This window comes from Balaenoptera borealis (assembly GCF_965194805.1).
Source record: "Balaenoptera borealis genome assembly, chromosome: 7".
Classification (NCBI taxonomy): Eukaryota; Metazoa; Chordata; class Mammalia; order Artiodactyla; family Balaenopteridae; genus Balaenoptera; species Balaenoptera borealis.
Genome location: NC_138864.1, coordinates 113631761 through 113655108, shown reverse-complemented (window position 1 = coordinate 113655108; position 23348 = coordinate 113631761). Strand labels below are relative to the sequence as shown.

The 23348-nt window shown below is 37.5% G+C and overlaps 1 protein-coding gene and 1 long non-coding RNA gene across 2 annotated transcripts in view; both read right to left on the bottom strand.

The window, feature by feature from the left end:
• Positions 1–14330, bottom strand: part of LOC309631585 — a 481022-nt gene extending 466692 nt beyond the window's left edge. The window contains exon 1 of the long non-coding RNA XR_014246384.1: positions 5872–14330. This is a non-coding gene — a long non-coding RNA (uncharacterized lncRNA). The remainder of the gene's footprint in view (positions 1–5871) is intronic.
• Positions 1–23348, bottom strand: part of CHRM2 (cholinergic receptor muscarinic 2) — a 417083-nt gene that overhangs the window by 50267 nt on the left and 343468 nt on the right. The gene's annotated exons all lie outside the window — the stretch shown is intronic.

The window sequence follows — 23348 nt, the reverse complement described above, 5'->3', positions numbered from 1 at the left end:
ATACAGTATACAGTATTCAAATAGGCTCTGGTGAGTGAAATTATTACTGCTCTTTCCTTGAGCACAATATTTCCATTAATGTTCATATGATCATAGAACATATTTGGTGTTACCGGTTTATGTTAATGGATATTGGATCAAGACAGAGCAGTGAATACAATGTTTACCCATCTTACCTCTCAAACTCCCATTATGTGCCGTAAATGTGTGTGTAGGTGTGTGAAGCAAATCTACAACAGAGCTAGAAAGCTGTAAGTAGTTTCAGCATTTTACAAAATTCTTAAAAGATAGAAACATTTGGGATCATATTATGAAAGAAAGGAAATCACAAGTTAAGACTATTCAGAGCATAAGTGTAGCTGTGTAGTTTCTGGGGAACTCTAAACTTACAGCATGGACCCAGCGAGTGAAAAGGGACCAAGGAACAGAAAGGGAAAATCTAACAAAATTACAGAAACAGAGAACAGAAATAACATAAGGGAGGAAATAATAAAAGAAAGGAAGATTTCTAGATCTAAGTAAAGTTCCAGTCTTCAAGTTGGAAGGGCCTAATGTGTGCTGAGGATATATTTGCAGTTAACTTATAAAATGTCCAGATTTTCTTTATATGAATTATTAGCCAGATCCACTTACCTCTAATTGGATAGTTGATATTTTGAACCCCTTTAAAATTTAATTTTGGTTTAATTTTTTTATTGTTCCATAAAGTCAACATATTTCTGAATTCTGACTCTAATATGATACCCATTCATTTTTCCTCCCATATTTGCATTATTCATAAATTTGCTAATCACACCCACTTTGTCACCAATGCATTCATAAAATGCTAATAGGCCAAACCAAGCAACACTCTAATTGGGTAAGTTAGCTTTTATGGTCCTTTCAAGAAATAATTAATCTTTTCTGGATAAAACTGTTCAATCAGTTTTGAGCTGTACTTTATCCTCTTGCTGTATTCTAGCCCAAACACAGATCCTGAAAAATATTGTTAAATGGCTAGTTATACTAAAAATGTACAAATATATAACATTCTTCTGTTATATCAGTTCAGAAAACTCGATGAAGTTTTTATTTACACAGTGTTATGAATTCATGATTGTTCCCTGCATCAACAGATCCTAATTTTCAATCTGTGCCTAAGCCATCAGCCAAAACGTCCGGCTTGCTCATGACGTCAAGTTCACCAGTATGTAGGTTCTTAAATTATCCTTTTTCTGCTTTGTGAAATATCAAGTCAACATTTCATCCTTCCTGTGTATGACACTTCTTTCATCCTACAGCATTTTAAAGAACTTTTGACACTGATTCCACAAGCACATCAACAAATCATTTTAATATCTAAATTTAGTTCCTACTCAAAATACAATTAAAATAGTGGTTCCCGTGTCTACGTGAAAACAGCAAGGTATAGATCAGTTGTGTATGCTGCCATTTGTGTAAAAAGCAAGGGTAATTTTTATGCAAATTCCAGAATTTGTGAAGAATTATGTACAAAATTCATTCCATTCATTGGCTTTCTGGGAGGAAACTGAGAGGACAAGAATCTGGAGGCTGCAAGCAGGAAAAATAGTACGTGACTATATGTACCACATCGATTTCTATCATGTGCATCTATTCTTTACTCAAAGGAATTTTAAAAATTGAAAAAAAAAAAAAATCAAGCGACTCCCAGGTTTTGGAATTCTAAGAACCAATAAGACTTAAAAATAGGAACTAACATAACATTGCTAACTTTTAACTTCATTGTATAAAAACATTACAGCTAACTTACTTTATATGACATAGTAACTACATATACATTGCTTTTTATTTCATTAAATAAAGACACTACAACTCACATCTACCATCACCATCATTTCATCAAAAAAAAAACCCCAAAAATATGTAAAATCTGCAAAGACAAATAAGTAAAATATCAGAATAAAGGACACTTTAAAATTAGAGTTTTATTAAAAATTCAACTAAATTGTTTTTATTATCATTTTTTTTTTATGTTGCAGAAGACAAACATTTAAGAGCCAGTGATTCAAACCACCGAGACTCTTCTATGCTAACTTTTCCTTTTTTGGCATCAATTATTATTCTGCCCTTTCTAGTTTACAATATATTCTCCTCCTGAGAAAAATGCAGAAGCAGAACAATATTTTCTGAGTTCCATTTCCCTTCCATAGTCTGCAAAAATTATACTGTATTCTATAAAGCAGGGGACCCCGCTTTTCTTAGAGCTCTTTCTCCAAATAAAGGTTTGTGGTTATTTTTGCCATGTACTTCAGCCTCTCTCTCTCTCTCTCGTTTTTGAAATAACATATCTTAGCTCTTTAGGTATTTTCCCTCCAAATATTATTCCTACATTCCAACATGTTATTCTTTTGTATTTATTTTTGTCTATATGCTTCACATCCCAATTTGTATATGTACCCCTTTAATAGATAAAAACATAATTATGGCTTCTGTAGCTGACCACTGGGAGGCTGATTTAGGAAACTGTGCTATCAACTGAGATGAAACCTCTTTTCTAATTCATTTTTGTGTCTATAGGAGCTTCTCTTTCTTCATCATGACTGTTTTAATTATACATATTGTTCTCATTTTATTTTTTGGACCCTTCCATTTATTTTTGAGCTATTTTTTTTTCTTTTAGAGTATCGGGTTCTGGACATAAAATTTTACTTATACCTCTTCTTCTCTTTTGAAGCTTCCTTTGCAAAATTTAATCATTATTATGCACAGTGAAATGGCATGGCCACGCTCTCTATTTCTTTTTGCTTTTATTTCACCTATCAATTTGCTTTTGTCAATGAGAAAAATCCATACTAGCAATTCCACGATTTATTACTTTTTCAATTTTGAGTTATGGAATTGACAGTAAAACAAGATATTTCCTTTTAAATTGTTTCTATTTAGCAAAAATTGGCTCCTAACCAATTTGTAGATATTTGAATTCCCTCATCCTTAATATATGTTGTTTCTGTATTAGTTTGGATACCTGGATTAAGAAAGCATTTTGATGAGGCAGTCTGTATAAATCACCCTAAACACCATTGCTTCTGTTTCTCTATTAATTTGTCATAATTTAAAAGCTCATCACAATGCTTCTCTATATTAATTTATAGATTTCTATACTTTAATGTAATGCTTTTTTGAAGATATAATTGACATATAATGTTATATTAGTTTTGGTTGTATAACATAATGATTAGATATTTGTATGCATTTTAATATAATTCTTGATATAGAAATTCCACCATTTATATTACATTTGTTTTCTTTAAACAGAGTATAACTTCTGTGGCATTGCATCAGCCATGAGTCCTACTTAAGTTTCCCAATATCTGTAATAATCTATAATACCCAGAAAATAATTTCTTCAAATTATTTTTAGAAGTTTCAGAAAAGAAAGGAGCTTAATTCCTTTCAAGGCAAGTAGAGAGTTGTGGTTAGTTTTGGTTACTTTTAGTAAAGTGTAATCAATTATTTTATTACATGTAGTTGTTCCATTGATCAGAAAGGAGAAGTATGATAACTGAATAGATGTCACAGAGAGAAGAGAGCATTGCTGCCTGTACTATAGACCCCTATGGACAGTATACTCTGAATATACCCTATGAAGGTAGGGGCAACTCTATCTTAATGGACCTTTCAGCACATTTTTTTTTCTAACTGCAAAGGAAAATGTGGTAGAAATCCACTATTTCCTACAGGAGACTGAACAAAGAAAGAAGAAAGCATTTTGACCATGCTCACTAGTCTCGTAATATTTTCTAATATTTTTTGCAGGCAGACAGTTGAAAATTGTTTTGCCTGTAAACTGCCAAGGCCAACTAAGGACCATAATACAAAGGGTCCAGGCAGCCTTCTATAGGCTTACAGAGGTCATAGAATGTCAAGATTTGGGTTAGGCTTCATTGCCTACAAAACCTATAGGAGAGTAAGAGTTAAACCTGCATTAGAAAAAGCTGAAGCAGAAGTTTTCTGCTAAATAGCAATAATATATGACTGTATTTTATGTAAAGTTTCTTAATTTGTTTCTAATTCTCTTTAAGATATATATTGATATATAGATATATTTACCCATTTCTTAAACATTGCAATTAACTGATACTTATAAATTATTTGAAAATTATAGTCTCATGAAAATACTGTCAGAGTTTACTTTTTTTCACTATATACACCTGGGAAAGAATTATTTGGTTAGCTACGTTTTGGCCAACATGTGCGGCCCAGCAGCAAATAGCCAAACATTCAAAATAAGACTATTCCACAAACAAAATCTATTTCAATGACCAAATGTCATATGGACTCAACCAAACAGTGTAGTATACAAATGGGAAGTAAAATGAAAGGACATAAGTGCCACCAAAAGAAGAAGCTGTTTCTAACATTTGGAACCAATCAGAAATCTTCGATAAACTTCTGCTATAGCAAGTCTGTCCAAGTCTATATATACCTATATACACATATATATATGTGTGTGTATATATATATATATATATATATATATATATATATATATATATATATAGGCTGGTGGTTCTCAATTCCAGAAGCACATTAGAATCATATGGAAAATTTTTTAAATTAATGGTTTTGCCCAGGTTCCACCCAAGTGGTTTTGATTTAACTGTTCCAGCATGGGATCCCAGGCATTAGTATTAGGTGATTCTAATGTGAAATCAGGGCTAAGATCCCTGGTTAGGGAAACCATGACTCTAGGTGGCAACAGATGAACCACAGCTGATACATCTGAAATAGATTAGTGGGAAAATATGTCTTGGACAAAGAAAAATCAATGTCATATATTAATTTCAGCATATTTTTCCTTCTATTTTCATCCTTGAAAACAAAATATCCTAGATCGTGGAGCATGCAGTAAATTAACTTCCTCCTGAGCTTCCATGAACACAATTTTCTGGTGAAGGATCCATCACCCCCACTGTAATGTAACCAATGTTCCCCAGAAATTGTAAATTCTTCCAGGATAGGGATCATGTGTTCTTTAACTCTGTTTCTTCTTTGCTCATTACCATGCATGGTGCTTATGAGATAAATACTTGTTCAATAAATGCATTAATTAATGGAAAATATAAATGGAATGGGCAAGCATTCCGGCACTGGGGTCACCATTACTCTGGCTACCCTCACTTTATCTTTTATTTCTTTTCTTCTGGTCTAAACTTTGTGCTCTCTTCCCTTCTGTTTCTTTCTTGTTTTGCTCTTCTTGAACTCTTGGACAATATCTTGACTCAAAGATAATTCTCCTTCCTCCAACACACACTTCTGCTCCCTTCTCTCACTCTTCCATGTAATATCACAAATCCAGTTCTACTAAGTTTGGCTCACATTCACTCTTTGTATATACTAACATAAGTGCTTAATCATAACCGTGTTAAGCCTGCACTACAATTTCTATCTTCAGTTTACCTACAAGTGGATAAGTTCTTTGAAAGCAAGCATTCTATGTTACAATCACCATCATTCCTACTACAAGATAGAGCATATTTTAAGCCCTTAATACTGGCTAACTTTCAGGGGTTTAATTATTTTTCTGTGAGTGAACTCTGAGTCACTTTGAGGTGTTTTCTGGTAGTACAGAAAGTACTTTGAATAAATTTATACTTTCATTAGACCTCTACTGGCTCTTGTAACAGAGATGCTGTTGTTTATTCCTAATACAATGCCATTCTCTAGCAGGTAAAGCATATCTTTTTTTTTTTTTTTTAATTTTATGGCTACTTTTATTTTTATTTTATTTATTTTTATTTTTTGGCTGTGCTGGGTCTTCGGTTCGTGCGAGGGCTTTCTCCAGTTGCGGCAAGCGGGGGCCACTCTTCATCGCGGTGCGGGGACCGCTCTTCATCGCGGTGCGGGGACCGCTCTTCATCGCGGTGCGCGGGCCTTTCACCACCGCGGCCCCTCCCGCTGCGGGGCACAGGCTCCAGACGCGCAGGCTCAGCAGCTGTGGCTCACGGGCCCAGCCGCTCCGCGGCATGTGGGATCTTCCCAGACCAGGGCTCGAACCCGCGTCCCCTGCATTAGCAGGCAGACTCCCAACCACTGCGCCACCAGGGAAGCCCTAAAGCATATCTTTTAAGTTTGTACTGTTTTTCTTTTTTTTCCAAGCTGATTCTAAGTAAATGAAATACATACTCTTTTCAAAAATTTTATTTCTCCATTAACTTTGAATTGAAAGGATGTTTTCACATTTGAACGTGAACAGTCTAACAGATGACCTCAGGGGCCAGGGCATGGCTTTCGGTTCTTCTTTAGAGTTTACCTAATTTTCTCCTCCACTCCCCTCTCTACTACCACTCCACCCCCTACCACACATTCAGTTAACCATAATGTTGTTACTACAGAGTTTTAAAAATTTGTCAATACGCCCCTCAGTGTAGTCCATCTGAGAACCTCCAGCTGTTCTATTACCTTTTACAGATGTTTGGAAAAGGTGGCTGAGAAGCCGGACCCTGAACCGCTTCTGGGCCTGGTACTGATGTCTGGTGCACAGTGGTGACCAAGTCTTCATGCCTGTTTTCCCCTCATCCCCTTCCTCTTTTCTCCACATACAAATGGCCAGCTCTTCTCCTGTGGGTTCCTTTCCCCTTCCTTCTCTTCATATTCCTCCCCTTCTACCTTCCTCTCAGCTTTCCATTTCTGGACCCCTTCCCCTACCTCTTTTCTCTAACAAAATTTATCTAGATACCTCTTTCAGTTAAAAAGAAAAATTTGAGAATTTACTCACCAATAAATTTACATAATTTATAAATAAATGAATAAATGTAAATCTACTCCTGTCTTAATGCTTACATTAAAATATACCCCAGAGTATAAATTTTAAAGAATGAGAAAAAAATAAAAGAAACAATATCTTAAAATATTACTTTTTAATTTTTGAATGGGAACTTTTTCTTTCATTTAAAATGTACAATTAGAAATATCTTTAGTGAGGATAATTTGGTTGAAGACACATCATCTTAAAGTTATCTTGGGGTAACATTTTAGAATACACTAATTTAAAGGTTTCCTTCTAAGCTCAGTTTATTTCTATACTTATGAGATTGGTTTATTGAGTCTAACACAGTGAGCTATAAACATGAAATTGTAAATATTTTATTAAGCATTGCCTCAACCATGCTTGGTCAAATCACTCTTTAAGGTTATCTGAGGCGATCCCAGCCATTTTTAGTAACTATAATTTAGTCCACTCTACTTTAAGACATCCTCTGTCACCAGGGACTAATTCTCTGGTTGCTGAGTGGGGCTGGATCATCATCTATTTGACTCCTTCCCCTACTTGAGCACTTCGGAATGAGTGAGTGGGGTGTTCTGGCCCTGGGACATTGTTTACACCTGTGCCCACGACCTAGCTCCTCTGGTGTTGGGAGTCAGGAAAAAGGAAGAGGGAAGGAGGAGCTCCTCTTGCACAGCTTTTACACCTGTGCTATGTAGAGGTAGTCCTAAATTCAGGTTCATTCCCTGGGCTTCTGGCAACTTCTGTCAATGTGGCAGTCTCCACATGGCTGACCTAGGTGGTGTTCTAGGGCAGTGAGCAGCTTTATTCCAGCCCTTTCCATCTCCTAACACACAGAGAAGCAGTTCTGTCCATCTTAGGCCACTGGCAATAGCTCACTCCTTCAACCCCCTCTCAGGTTGGGGCACAGCTTCTTGGTGGCCTGGTTCTGGGACAACCACTGAGCTCCTGCCCTTCCTCTGCTTTCTGTTCTCCTTCACCTGGAGCCTCAGGAACCACTGGGGTAGCATCTGTACTACATGAGGCTGCCAGAAACTGGGGTGGGATAGTCCACCACCCTTAATTTTATCCTCAACGTATGCTCTAGTCTTTTATCACCCACTTCAAAAATCTCCAGAACAGAAAAATGTGGGTGCTGGTTTCTGCCTAAGCACATCTTCCATATTCTGGGGACACTGTGAAGCTCCCCTAACAGCTCTCTCACCAGTGTCCACATGTCCACTCTGATGGAGCTCAGTATAGGCCTGCTGGATTGGCAATCTCAGAACCAGATGTCAGTATCCACGTGTCTCAGGCATCCTTATCTTAATAAACAAATTTCTTGTTACTCCGTCACCTGAATCATTTATCTTGGGCAAAAGGGCACAGCTCCCTTTAAATGTATACACTGGGATATATTTTAATGTAAAAATTAGTTTGGTTTTAGATACATATTTATTCATTTATGTTATGTAAATTTATTGGTGGATAAATTCTCAATTTCTTTTTTAAGCTAAGCGATGCCTATAGAGAACGCTAGTAGAGGTAAGAGGCAAGGAAAGGAGTCTGGGAACAGATGATAAGAAGAAGATAGAAGGAAGAGAATATGAAGAGAAGGAAGAGGAAAGAACCTCAGAGGAGAGGAAGAACCAGTCAGTCATATGTGGAGGGAAGAGGAGAGGAGAGGAAAGAGATGAAGGGTAAACAGGTGAGGAGGATGACTCAGGTCACCGTTTTTCACATGACATCAGAAGAGGTTCAGGGTCTCCAGGACACAAGTAAAAAGACAGTCTCTCAGCCTCTTTTTCCAGACATTTTCAAAGGCAAGGGAACAGCTGGTGGGCCTCAGACAGACTATACTGAGAGGCATACAGTCACATTCTTAAAACTCTGGAATAATAATTTACTGTCAACTGAAGAGGTATTAAGGACACAGCTGGTGGCCCTTTTTCTTCCAATCTCCATTGTAGGACTATTTCATGTATTTATGTCTCTTCCAAACCCCTGCACTTCCTTACCCTTCTCAGTCTCAGCGGATGACCTTGTTCCTCTTCTTACAGTAAAAAACCAGAAGTGAATTAAAGAAAATGTCCACTTGTTCCCACTAGGCCATTGACATAGCCAGGGTCAAGCACTCTGCCCAACCTGCCACTACCAAGGGTGAAGTCTCTGCCTCTCAGCTAGGGACAACATCCGCCTTGTTCAATAGGTTTCATTTTCTCTCATCTACTCCAAGATGTCTCTCTACTAACTCTCCCCTCCCCTCTCACCTGGCTATTCCCATCAGCATACAAATGTGCCCTTAACTAATAATTTACCAAATTTGTGTTACAAAATTAAAAGAATTATTTAAAATGATACCAGTGTAGGCAGGTTCAAAATGTGTCTCCAAATTGAACAAACTGCATAATATTAAGCAGTCACAGGGAGTGGTTGTTACTTTTCCAAATCAGGTGATCAAATTGCAAATATTTAGTTATTAAACTTCTAGCTTGTATCAAAAATTAATTTGATTTTCTTAGTGAATGGATAAAAATTTTTCCTGAATTGATAAAATGTTATAAGTAATTAGAGATGTGGCTTCAATAAAATCTTTATATTTTAGTTTAGATATGAAAATGTCTTATGCAGTAACCAAAGTCATTGAGAGGTCATAATATTTTAAAATTGCTTTCAGAATTCTACAAAACATCTCGTATTCAGTAAAGAAAACTTTTCATCTGACTGAGAGGTGACTAGACGCTAAAAGTTTAATATAATATAGAGACACACAGTCTTGGTCTATGCCTTGTGGTTTTCTCAGATGTATATATCTTTCCATATATATCTGTCACTTGTCATAGATTATAACTCATTTCTCAGGTGTCACTAAGCAGTAGTTCAAAGATAATCCAATCTTTTTATAATATTAAGGATGTCATTTCTCTGACTTATGTGTTTGTCAGCTTGTTTAATAATTCTGGTTCATTTGCAGGAGCATCAACTCAGTAGACCAGTAGTAAGTCAACAACCTTGAAATCAGAACCCACTGAATACTTTACCAATAGTGAAACTACCTGGTTCTTTACTTAATAGTGCTATTTTAGAGAAAAACACCAGTGACAGTTTTTGTGTTGACAGGAGGGGGCTGCCTCCAACAGATGTGCTGGACAAAGCACAGAAATGGCCATTCAAAACCCTGGCTTCCTGCCCTGGGTGAGCTCCTGACTTATTTTGCTGCCTATCCAGCATAAACTGAAGTGGGGTTTTGGCAGGTCTACAGAGCTAGCCAAGATGGTTGTCAACTCAGGCCCAAATACCTACTTTTTCCATTAGGCATTCCTGAGCAGGCATGGAGGAGGAAGAGTTTCCCCAGTTTTCTCAAGCAGTGGGTCCCAGCGCTAACCGCACAGCACCTCAAATGTAGCCTCCGAGTAGTACATGGCCAGTGTTTGCTGAGGGGTCAGTGGGAAGAGGGGTCATCATTCTACTGTTTGCACACATCCTGTGGTACAAGGGGTATAATAACAATAAAAGCAAAAGCCAAACAAAAAAAAACTTGCTATGGTCCCATCCTTCTCTCTGTTCCCTGTCTATATTGATTTTTTACTTTAGTTTACATTAAACAACCCTCTTGGCAACTGACTATATAGCCACAGGCAAAGGGATTGGAATTGAGGCTCCTGTGTCAACAGTCCCCATTAATTTAATAACAAAGGATAATATGAGGATGCTCTAACAATAGAAAAGAAGTATACTACTGATAGTAATTTTCAAACCCTCCGGGCAGAGGGGGAGTGGGAATGTGGGTAGAGGCTTCCCATCTCATTTTGCAACTAATAAGCTCCACTTATATCTTTTTTATATATATTAGTGTTCCATAATGGAGAATTTTGAAACCTGATCTATTTCCAATCTGGGCTTCCTGTTTCTATCTATACCCATTAATCTTAGGTCAGAGTGAAGCAGCTTTTCTAGATGACTAAGTATTGGCATTTCTCCTTAAACAGTACATTTATATTAAGGATCATCTAGAAAACAGTTCAAACTGAAAAGAAACAGTACATAAAAAAGAATGCATAAAAACCAAGGAAAAATTAAAACAAAAAAGCCACTGACTAACAATCCTTTCTCTTTTTTGTCTAGTGGAGGCCATATGCTATATTCTATGCCGTTCCAGAATCTTGAAATAGACTCCATCCTTTCACAAGATCACCCTCCTTGTTCAAATTCTTTTTAAATACTACTCACTATGACGACAATTATAGTTTCTTTCCTGTTCCCACCAAAAATCTACATCAGGGTAGACTGAGAATCTAAACATTTTTCCTTTAGAGTTATTTCTAACACCAAGAGTGGTACAAGGATGAGAAAAGGCACTGAGTAAATATCAGTTGATGCATTATCCCCATTTACTCAAGTAATGTAAAATATATAACAAAGAAATTCAAATAAAAACTCATTATATATGCAGACAACAAGTGTAGTTAGTGTTCATACGGTGATTTATAACACTTTGCATACATAACATATGTTGAATGTGCCAAGTTGAAATTCAAGCATCAAGAGAACAAGTCCTCATTCAGTCCTCATTGTTATCAACTTAGTTTTATGATAGTATTTTAAAAAAGAACTAGCACTGGGAATTCCCTGGAGGTCCAGTGGTTAGGACTCTGTGCTTTCACTGCTGAGGGCGTGGGTTCATTCCCTGGTTGGGGAACTAACATCCCACAAGCTGCACAGCACAGCCATAAATAAATAATAAAACAAAAAAAAACAAAAAAAAACCTAGCACCAAAGGGCATAAAGAACTCCCCACACTTCAGTGTGTGAGTAGTTAATCCAAAATTGTGACAAACTGCTCCAACCAATGTTTTCTAGGACTCCAACAGATTGACAGGACCAAATGTGTCTCTTTAAGAAAAGAACTTGAAAAGAAAAAGGCCATGACACTCCTCATGGGAATGAAATGGTAAACTAAGCCATGTTCCATCATGACTGTGGATATACAGCTCATGGTTGGCACTTGATGAATAATATGCTGATAATGCATGTAGTAGAATGTATCTCATTTTACTCTGATATTGAAATTGAGACTTTGCCATTGGGGAAATAATAAGGAGTCAAGTAGGAGAGACTGAAGGCAGGAATATTCCAAGGAAATAAACATGTACCAAGTTGAAACATCAAAGGAATAGTTACTGCAAGTGCCATTTTCACTCACATTATTATTATTATTTAGATCAGCAGCATAATTTACAAGAATTGAATTAATGCATTGAAATGAATGGAATATAAGATATCTTGGCTAGTGAAGGACGCAGTCAGGACACATTTTAGAATTTGGTCATGAGAAATTGACAGGAAAGGTGAATACTTTTCTCAAAAAGGAGTAAAGAAAACACAAATGTTTAATACAAATAGTATTAAAGAAAACACAGATGTTTAAAACTCTTTTATGGCTAAATGGAATTTACAACTACTGCAGCAATAAGGGAAACTGTGGAAAATGGTTTATCCTGCAGTTCTTCTACCTGTGAAAATAATTAACAACCAACTAAATGAAAATTATCATAGAGATCAAGACCTGCTCCATTTAAATTAATGTGTCATGAAGAGGAGAAATCAATTGAAGCAGCCAGTGAGAAATGTTATTAGTGAAAATGGAGTCTAACTAAAGCATTTCTTTCTTTAACACATAGCACATGTCAAGGAATTTACAAAAAAACTCATTACACAGATTCAAATATGTCATGACTTATTGTTATATATCAGAATTAAGAGATTTTTTTGCTTATGTTTTTGCCCATTAAAGTATCACTCTATTTCTTTTCATGGCTATACTTTAGCTATCATGTATTTTTGAATGGAGGAAATATTCATGGGTAAGGAGAAGTGAAGAGGATAATATGACAAAAACACCAAGGAAAAACTCCCTTAGTGTACCTATGAGCACTTGCTAAGCTTCTCTCGGCCATTTTCCTTTCTTGTTCTGCACACCATCCCCAACTTTAACTAGCAATCTATACTTTTATCCTAGAACTTCTATTCTGAGCCCAGGCTCATATATCCTACCACCTACAACACAGATCCTAAAGGAACCAAGAAAGCAAAGTGCAGTACCAGCAGGGGTCATTAATATCCTTAGGCCTGAAGAGGGAAGAGAAGAAAGAGATTCCTGAAACCAGGGTGTAACTCTGTGGGGAGGGCTGCCTGACAGGTACTCCAGTCTTCAGTAGAGGGACAAAGCAATCTATACTGACCTGGAAGAAGGAGAGATAAGGTAATAAATACCATTAGCTAACTATCCTCTTGTTTTATGATGTTCTAGTGCCTCTCATTGGTTGAACCCAATTGGCAGCTAAATGGCAAGAGAACTCATGGATGGAGTCTATATGGGTCAGCTTCCTGGGACACTAAGCATGATAAAAGAGTGGAGAATGACATATATCCAGCACACCTACCTTTTAAAAAGTCTTTCATTACACTTTCTTCTCAAGTGCTCATGGAATATTCTCCAGGATAGATCATACTTTGGGCCACAAATCAAGCCTCGGTAAATTTAAGAAAATTGAAATCATATCAAGTATCTTTTCCGACTACAATGCTATGAGACTAGATATCAATTACAGGAAAGAAACTGTAAAAAACACAAACACGTGAAGGCTAAACAATACACTACTAAATAGCTAAGAGACCACTGAAGAAATCAAAGAGGAAATCAAAAAATAACTAGAAACAAATGGCAATGAAAACACAATGAGCCAGAACTTATGGGATGCAGCAAAAGAAGTTCTAAGAGGGAAGTTTATAGCAATACAATCCTACCTCAAGAAACAAGAAACATCTCAAATTAACAAGCTAACCTTACACCTAAAGCAATTAGAGAAAGAAGAATAAAAAAACCCCAAAGTTAGCAGAAGGAAAGAAATCATAAAAATCAGATCAGAAATAAATGAAAAAGAAATGAAGGAAATGATAGCAAAGATCAATAAAACTAAAAGCTGGTTCTTTGAGAAGATAAACAGAATTGATAAACCATTAGCCAGACACATCAAGAAAAAAAGGAAGAAGACTCAAATCAACAGAATTAGAAATGAAAAAGGAGAAGTAACAACTGACACTGCAGAAATACAAAGGATCATAAGAGATTACTACAAGCAACTATATGCCAATAAAATGGACAACCTGAAAGAAATGGACAAATTCTTAGGAAAGCACAACCTTCTGAGACTGAACCAGGAAGAAATAGAAAATAGAAACAGACCAATCACAAGCACTGATATTGAAACTGTGATTAAAAATCTTCCAACAAACAAAAGCCCAGGACCAGATGGCTTCACAGGCCAATTCTATCAAACACTTAAAAAAGAGCTAACACCTATCCTTCTCAAACTCTTCCAAAATATAGCAGAGGGAGGAACATTCCCAAACTCATTCTTCGAGGCCACAATCACCCTGATACCAAAACCAGACAAAGATGTCACAAAAAAAGAAAACTACAGACCAATATCACTGATGAACATAGATGCAAAACTCCTCCACTAAATACTACCAAACAGATTCCAACAGCAGATTAAAAGGATCATACACCATGATCAAGTGGGGTTTATCCCAGGAATGCAAGGATTCTTAAATATACGCAAATCAATGTGATACACCATATTAATAAATTGAAGGATAAAAACCATCTGATCATCTCAAAAGGTGCAGAAAAAGCTTTCAACAAAATTCAACACCCATTTATGATAAAAACCCTGCAGAAAGTAGGCATAGGGAAACTTACCTCAGCATAATAAAGGCCATATATGACAGACCCACAGCCAACATCGTTCTCAATGGTGAAAAACTGAAACCATTTCCTCTAAGATCAGGAACAAGACAAGGTTACCCACTCTCACTACTATTATTCAACATAGTTTTGGAAGTTTTAGCCACAGCAATCAGAGAAGAAAAAGAAATAAAAGGAATCCAAATCGGAAAAGAAGAAGTAAAGCCGTCAGTGTTTGCAGATGACACACTATACATAAAGAATCCTAAAGAAGCTACCAGAAAACTACTAGAGCTAATCAATGAATTTGGTAAAGTAGCACGATAAAAAATTAATACACAGAAATCTCTTGCATTCCTATACACTAATGATGAAAAATCTGAAAGAGAAATTAAGGAAACACTCTCTTTTACCAATGCAACAAAAAGAATAAAATGCCTAGGAATAAACCTACCTAAGGAGACAAAAGACCTGTATGCAGAAAGCTATAAGACACTGATGAAAGAAAGTAAAGATGATACAAACAGATGGAGAGATATACCATGTTCTTGGATTGGAAGAATCAACATTGTGAAAATGACAATATTACCCAAAGCAATCTACAGATACAATGCAATCCCTATCAAACTACCAATGGCATTTTTCACAGAACTAGAACAAAAAATTTCACAATTTGTATGGAAACACAAAAGACCCCAAACAGCAAAACCTATCTTGAGAAAGAAAAACGGAGCAGGAGGAATCAGGCTTCCAGACTTCAGACTATACTACTAAGCTACAGTAATCAAGACAGTATAGTACTGGCACAAAAAGAGAAATACAGATCAGTGGAACAGGACAGAAATCCCAGCGATAAACCCACGCACACGGAAATAAGAACACAAATAGACAAATGGGACCTAATGAAACTTAAAAGCTTTTGCACAGCAAAGGAAACCATAAACAAGACCAAAAGACAACCATCAGAATGGGAGAAAATATTTGCAAATGAAGCAACTGACAAAGGATTAATCTCCAAGATTTACAAGCAGCTCATGCAGCTCAATAACAAAAAAACGAACAACCCAATCCAAAAATGGGCAGAAGACCTAAATAGACATTTCTCCAAAGAAGATATACAGATTGCCAACAGACACATGAAAGAATGTTCATCATTAATCATTAGAGAAATGCAAATCAAAACTACAATGAGATATCATCTCACACCGGTCAGAATGGCCATCATCAAAAAATCTACAAACAATAAATGCTGGAGAGGGTGTGGAGGAAAGGGAACACTCTTGCACTGTTGGTGGGAATGTAAATTGATACAGCCACTATGGAGAACAGTATGGAGGTTCCTTAAAAAACTACAAATAGAACTACCATACGAACCAGCAATCCCACTACTGGGCATATACCCTGAGAAAACCATAGTTCAAAAAGAGTCATGTACCAAAATGTTCATTGCAGCTCTATTTACAATAGCCAGGACATGGAAGCAACCTAAATGTCCATTGACAGATGAATGGATAAAGAAGATGTGGCACATATATACAATGGAATATTACTCAGCCATAAAAAGAAATGAAATGGAGGTATTTGTAATGAGGTGGATGGAGTTAGAGTCTGTCATACAGAGTGAAGTAAGTCAGAAAGAGAAAAACAAATACAGTATGCTAACACATATATATGGAATCTAAGGAAAAAAAAAAAAAAAAAAGGCCATGAAGAACCTAGTGGCAAGACGGGAATAAAGACACAGACCTACTAGAGAATGGACTTGAGGATACGGGGAGGGGGTGGGGTGAGATGTGACAGGGTGAGAGAGTGTCATGGACATATATACACTACCAAATGTAAAATAGATAGCTAGTGGGAAGCAGCCGCATAGCACAGGGAGATCAGCTCGGTGCTTTGTGACCACCTAGAGGGGTGGGATGGGGAGGGTGGGAGGGAGGGAGATGCAAGAGGGAAGAGAAATGGGAACATATTGTATATGTATAACTGATTCACTTTGTTATAAAGCAGAAGCTAACACACCATTGTAAGGCAATTATACTTCAATAAAGATGTTTAAAAAAAAAAAACCCATGCACATATGGTCACCTTATCTTTGATAAAGGAGGCAAGAGTATACAATGGAGAAAAGACAGCCTCTTCAATAAGTGGTGCTGGGAAAACTGGAAAGGTACATGTAAAAGAATGAAATTAGAACACTCCCTAACACAATACACAAAAATAAACTCAAAATGGATTAAAGACCTAAATGTAAGGCCAGACACTATAAAACTCTTAGAGGATAACATAGGCAGAACACTCTATGACATACATCACAGCAAGATCCTTTTTGACCCACCTCCTAGAGGAATGGAAATAAAAACAAAAATAAACAAATGGGACCTAATGAAACTTAATAGCTTTTGCACAGCAAAGGAAACCATAAACAAGACCAAAAGACAACCCTCAGAATGGGAGAAAATATTTGCAAATGAAGCAACTGACAAAGGATTAATCTCCAAGATTTACAAGCAGCTCATGCAGCTCAATAACAAAAAAACGAACAACCCAATCCAAAAATGGGCAGAAGACCTAAATAGACATTTCTCCAAAGAAGATATACAGATTGCCAACAGACACATGAAAGAATGCTCAACATCATTAATCATTAGAGAAATGCAAATCAAAACTACAATGAGATATCATCTCACACCGGTCAGAATGGCCATCATCAAGAAATCTACAAACAGTAAATGCTGAAGAGGGTGTGGAGAGAAGGGAAACCTCTTGCACTGTTGGTGGGAATGTAAATTGATACAGCCACTATGGAGAACAGTATGGAGGTCCTTAAAAAACTAAAAATAGAACTACCATATGACCCAGCAATCCCACTACTGGGCATATACCCTGAGAAAACCATAATTCAAAAACAGTCATGTACCACAACGTTCATTGCAGCACTATTTATAATAGCCAGGACATGGAAGCAACCTAAGTGTCCATCAACAGATGAATGGATAAAGAAGATGTGGCACATATATACAATGGAATATTACTCAGCCATAAAAAGAAACGAAATTGAGTTATTTGTAGTGAGGTGGATGGACCAAGAGTCTGTCATACAGAGTGAAGTAAGTCAGAAAGAGAAGAACAAAAACCATATGCTAACACATATATATGGAATCTGTAAAAAAGAAATATGGTTCTGATGAACCTAGGGGCAGGACAGGAATAAAGACGCAGACTCAGAGAATGGACTTGAGGACACAGGGAGGGGGAAGTGTAAGCTGGGACGAGGTGAGAGAGTGGTATGGACATATATACACTACCAAATGTAAAATAGATAGCTAGTGGGAAGCAGCCGCATAGCAGAGGGAGATCATCTCCGTGCTTTGTGAGCACCTAGAGGGGCGGGATAGGGAGGGTGGGAGGTGGGAGGGAGACGCAAGAGAGAGGGGATATGAGGATATATGTATACGTATAGCTGATTCACTTCGTTATACAGTAGAAACTAACACAACATTGTAAAGCAGTTATACTCCAATAAAGATGTTAAAAAAAAGTCACAAAGTAGAAAGAAATAAAAAAATAAAAAGCCTTTCATATTTTTCCTATATTCTGATCTTCCTATGTTGTTTGTAGTTCCATGAACTCATTGTACTCAGGAGAAATAATCAGAAAGGGGATTCAGATAGGAATCCATAGAATGTGAAAAGGAAAACACAAGAGGGTTAGCCAAAAGGAACCAAATAAGCTGAATTAATAAACGTAGATGATAAGATGCAAGTCCATGGGACCTTATGGAAAGACAGGTAATGTGGAGGAAGAAGCTGACAGAATTGTGGAAGGATTTACCTTCTTTTGATCCTAGAAGTAAGATGAACAACAAGCAAAAAATAGAGTGGTGAAAGTTGGAGATTCCACATAAAGCTAAACACGTATACCTGGTTTATTTGCTCAAACAGGTCACCAACTGTGAACAATGATCTTGTGGGGGAAAACATGCATACATGTGTATAATAAAGTAGAGAACAGGAGAGACAGATTGGTTGACCTTGGACCATTTCCTCCTCCATTCTGGTAGCTTATCAAGATGCCACTCACACTCTGTGTTACAAGAACACAAAGTTTTGACTGGCATAAGTAGCTGAGCTCTGAAGGCTTCCTCCCATGTTTAAAAAGCCATTTCTCCACCAGGATTGATGCCTTGTTACATATTTGAGTAGTTCATCTTTGGCCCAAGCTCCCCTCTCATCATCATGGTCAGAGGATGGAGGCCCACTGGTAGGAAGAATGCAGGTGTCTCTTTGGGGCACTATCCTGCTGCATAGACAAGTCCTACTGCGTCCACTCTAGGCTGCGTCACTGATGGTCACAAGCTGAGGGGGATGTAAGGGTACCACCCTGAGCCCACAGGCACCACCATATTGAGGCTGCTGTGCCTTCCCTTAACTTGCTTTGTCAGCCTGAAAAAAGTGGCTCGTTTTTCAAGGCATACAATGCCTGATCTAGCATAGAACTAAAAATTTTTGTTCCCATGTCTGTTTCTGCCGCTGCCTATGAGCTCTCTGAGGGCAAGAATCATACCTATCCTGTATATTTTCACTGCCTGTCAGGAGAATGCATATGTCAGGTATTCAGTGAACATTTGTTGATTGAATTATCATGCATGTGGCATAACTGTCACATTTTATGTGAGATTTTACTAAATACGGGTTCCTAAGGACAGGTAAAATAAATTAAACCACTCCTATAACCAAGATATTTGTGATCTTGGAGAATCCCAGAAAACAAGTACACCAGAAAAACTATCTCCATACTGAATTGCATTTTGGTAAAGCTGAAACAGAAGATAATGACCCCATGAGGCAACTGCAAAATCTATTTATCAATACCAGGAAGTCAGTGTTATTGATACTGACAGCTAACCTAGGGAAATGTGGAGCACCTGGATATTCAGTCTCTGAATATTAAAAAAAAGAAAGAAAAAAGAAAAAAGGAGATAGTTTACAAGGCTATGTCAGAAGATATCCAAGAGGGAGTTTCCTAGAGTATAAATTTTGGCCATAAAGAGTAGAAGATAATGGTCTAGAAGTCAGAAGACCAGAGTTTAAGGATTTAAGAATTTAAGCATGCTGAACGATGCCCCTGGACCTCAGTTCCTCTTCTGTAAAACAGCATGTTTGGATTATAAGGTCTTCAATAATAGCTTAATTAATTCTATAAATCAATAGAGTAAATATGGGAATAACAGTAGAAAGAATTAAGGAGGAGAAAAATCAAGGGAGGTAAGAGAGAAATTAATTTAAAATATTGCTTTGAAAAGAATGTTTTGCACTCTGTAATGACAGAACACAGTGTAATTATAAATATTATATTTTATATTGTCCTATTGGAAAGAAAGAACTATTTGTCCTGTACCAAATATTGGAAAGAGATGGTTGGTGTCTTCAAAGGTCTCTTCTCTTCCCACACCCCCACAAGCCCATCCATCTACTTACGTCTTTCTGACAATCAGCCCACTATCCATAGGGTTCATCTCACAGAATGCACTGGGACTGACCAATGGGCCACATTCTGCTCCCACCCACCTTGAAGATCTGTGGTTTCATTGCAATATTTAAGGGGTTAGGAAGCCAGATCCTGTGCATCTGATAGGGGAGCAATCTGAGTTGCATACAAAAGGCTTCATAAACACTATTTTCTCCTCAATCTGAGAGCCACTGAAGAAGGAGGAGAAAGAAAAGAGCAAGAAGGCAAGATAGGGTGGCAGAACCTGGAAAACTGACAGCAGGAAAAGAGACAAAGAATGCATATAGACCACAGGATGCCACTCAGTAGAAAAATACGATTTCCCTCTAGTTCATCTCAGCACATTGTTCAAGGAAAATGATTCAGTGCTCAAAATGATGAATAATGGGGGTGGGAAGGAGGGAGGAATGAATGAATTGATGAATGAGTGAACTCACTAAAATATTGCCCTTGTGCAGTATTCTTCCCTTCCAGATCTCAAGTTATTATTTGAGGATATCATTAGAAATGACAGAAAATCACTTCCCCCTGTCTTCTCACATGCCAATCCCCTACTCCCTCTTTTCTCATATGCAATCAAAGGGGGAAGAATGGCGAGTTATCAAGCGTGTTATAAATACCACGAAACAAAGGCGAAGGAAGCTGTAGTAATAAAATCTAAATCTGATCAGCCAGCCAGCCTCTCTAGCAAGTCACATTTTATTATTTTCTGCTCCAAATGTCATTCCTCTAATGCCTATCATATATCTTATGCAAGGTTTCAAATCATATCTACATTGACCCCCATCTTTCTCCAGACTGGGAGTTCTGTTCTAGTGGTTGCTTTACAACAAATTCCATGTATCATCAGAATTGACAGGGTTCCCTTGTAATTGATGTGTCTGGCACATTTTGTTACATTTCTGTTGGAAAAATAAAGCTGAAGTAACAAGAACCATCCTAGCTGGATATTCCACACAATCCCGTGCAAATGGCCTCACCCAGGTGCCCCTCTGTTTGAAGAGGAGGAATCTCAGTGGAAAGGAAGCCATGACATAAAATACTGGATTAGTTCAGTCCTAGTTCAGGCTCTTCTACCAAGTTACTGTGGGTTTTGTACACCTTACTTCCTCTTCTTGATGCAAACTCAACATTTCTAAAATGGGAGTATCTTAATAGAAAAGGGCAATAACCACAATAGAAAAATGAACAAAAAGTATTAACAGACATTTCACAGAATAGGAAAACATTCATGATCAATAAACGAAGAGATGTTCAGCCTCATTAGTAATCAGAGTAATGCAAGTGAAGACCACCATGAGATACCACTTTTCTCCCAGTAGATATGGGCAATGACAAAGAAATATTATAATACCAAGTGGTGAAAAGAATGTGAATGAACATGATCCCTTCTACACTGTTGGAGAAACTTTCTCTTCTAGAAAACAGTTCGGTCTTATCTTAAAGTTAAATATTTCTACTTTCTGTATCTAGTCATTCCTCATATAGTATTATGCTATAGAAACAAGATTACATTTAAAGCCTGAATAATTGAGTAATTTATTTATCTGTATTTTTACCTGTATATTTACCTGGATTTAAGGGTACAAAAAGAGTAGATTCATAAATGAACGGATTGATGTAAGTATGTAGAGTTTTATATGATTATTTCAGACTGTTTCTACAAACATCTAACTTGTCATTTAAAAAGTCAGTGTTAGGCAAAGTTGACATTATGGCTATATTTTTGAGATAAAGAATCAGACTTAGAAATTAACTGACTCACTAGAGAAAGTGTGGATCCAGAATTAGATGTCAATTCTACTAAATTGGTACAAGAGAACGAAAGTTCAGACAAGCCTGGGTTTGGATTTCTGTACTAAGCCCTTGCTGGAGTTACTAACCTTAGAAGAAGTATTTCACCTCTCTGAGTTTCTATGTCTTCATCTATTAAAAAATGAGGATAATTATGCCTACATTCTGGAGTTTTTATGAAGACTAAATGAGATAATTTATCTACAGTGCGATAAATATTCATTTCTGACTTCTCTACCTTCTGTAATAGGGCTTCTTTGCAAGGAGGCACAGACAACAAATGCCATCTTGCTTCACCCAGTCCCTCTGTGTGAATGAGCGCAGACACATCTTTAAATCATTGTCTCAATTGGCTAATGCTATCCTGTCATTTGTTCTTTATGTCCTTCATCACTGTTCCAAATCCTAGGCCCTCGGGTTACTGCCTTCTTTCATTCCACCTTGGTTGCTTCCTGCTCTGAACCTCTGTGGAGCAACTATGAACTGACGTGCCTCTACTTCCCATCCCCAAGGATGCCACCTCCCTAGATTATCCATTGGAAACTGCTCATTTTCTCACTCTCTGGGCACCAGAGGGCCTGTGGGGGGAGAATGTTCTTACTTCCTTTTACTGTTCAAACCCTTTCCTCTTCACCAAATAAAAACAATTTGACATTCCTGCAATTTAATCTTACCTCCTCTGCCACTTAGCCAAATCCATGCTCACCCAATCACTTTTTCAGGAGATTTTGGCTCTTGACTCATGGCATTTTTCTGCATCTCTGATCCTACTAACTGCTTGGGTGATTTAAATGTCCACACCGTTAACCCACTGAATGTCTCAGACTAACATTTCCTTGACATCTTCAACTCTGTTTGCCCTCACTTCCACTCCATTTCAGTGATCCTTTCCAATTGGAACAAGTGTGACTTTGTTGTAACAGAATTATTCCATCTCTGAAATCTTAAATATTTTGCTCTCTGACTACAACTTAGTATTCTTGCTCACTACTTTTCTTACTTCCAATATACTATCTTCTTAACCGTAGAAATATCTCCTATTAAGTCCTCTACTTTTCTTCCAGTTAATAATTTTAATCCTAACCTCATCTTCTCATTTACACCCCACCTAGACAACACACCATAGTCCACTGTTTTACTCCTTGGTATACCTGCACCCCTTGCTCCTTGCTGCTCTGCAGAATCCTTCCTGTGAACTGTGTTACTCCAGATGCTCCAGCAGCAGAGTGAACGACCGCTGCAGAGTCCCCCAGCCACGAGGACTGGAACCGTGGTGAGGACAGGATCCCACTCTCCCCAGTGTCCTCCTTAGTCGTCGCTCCGTCCAAACTCCCTCAACAGCTATTTCAAATCTTCACTACTCTTCTCGAGTTTTCCCAGCTCACAATTGTCTTGTCTCCTACATTATCAGGAACTGCAGCAATCAAGAGAGAAAGCATTAATCGTCCTCCCTTGCCACCTGCTGACTTCTCTCTAGTTGTTCCCAATCTTTTCTCCTGACGCTGTGGAGGGCAACCTCCCTTAGCTGCATTTAACCCCACCACCAGATCCCATCAACTCCAACCT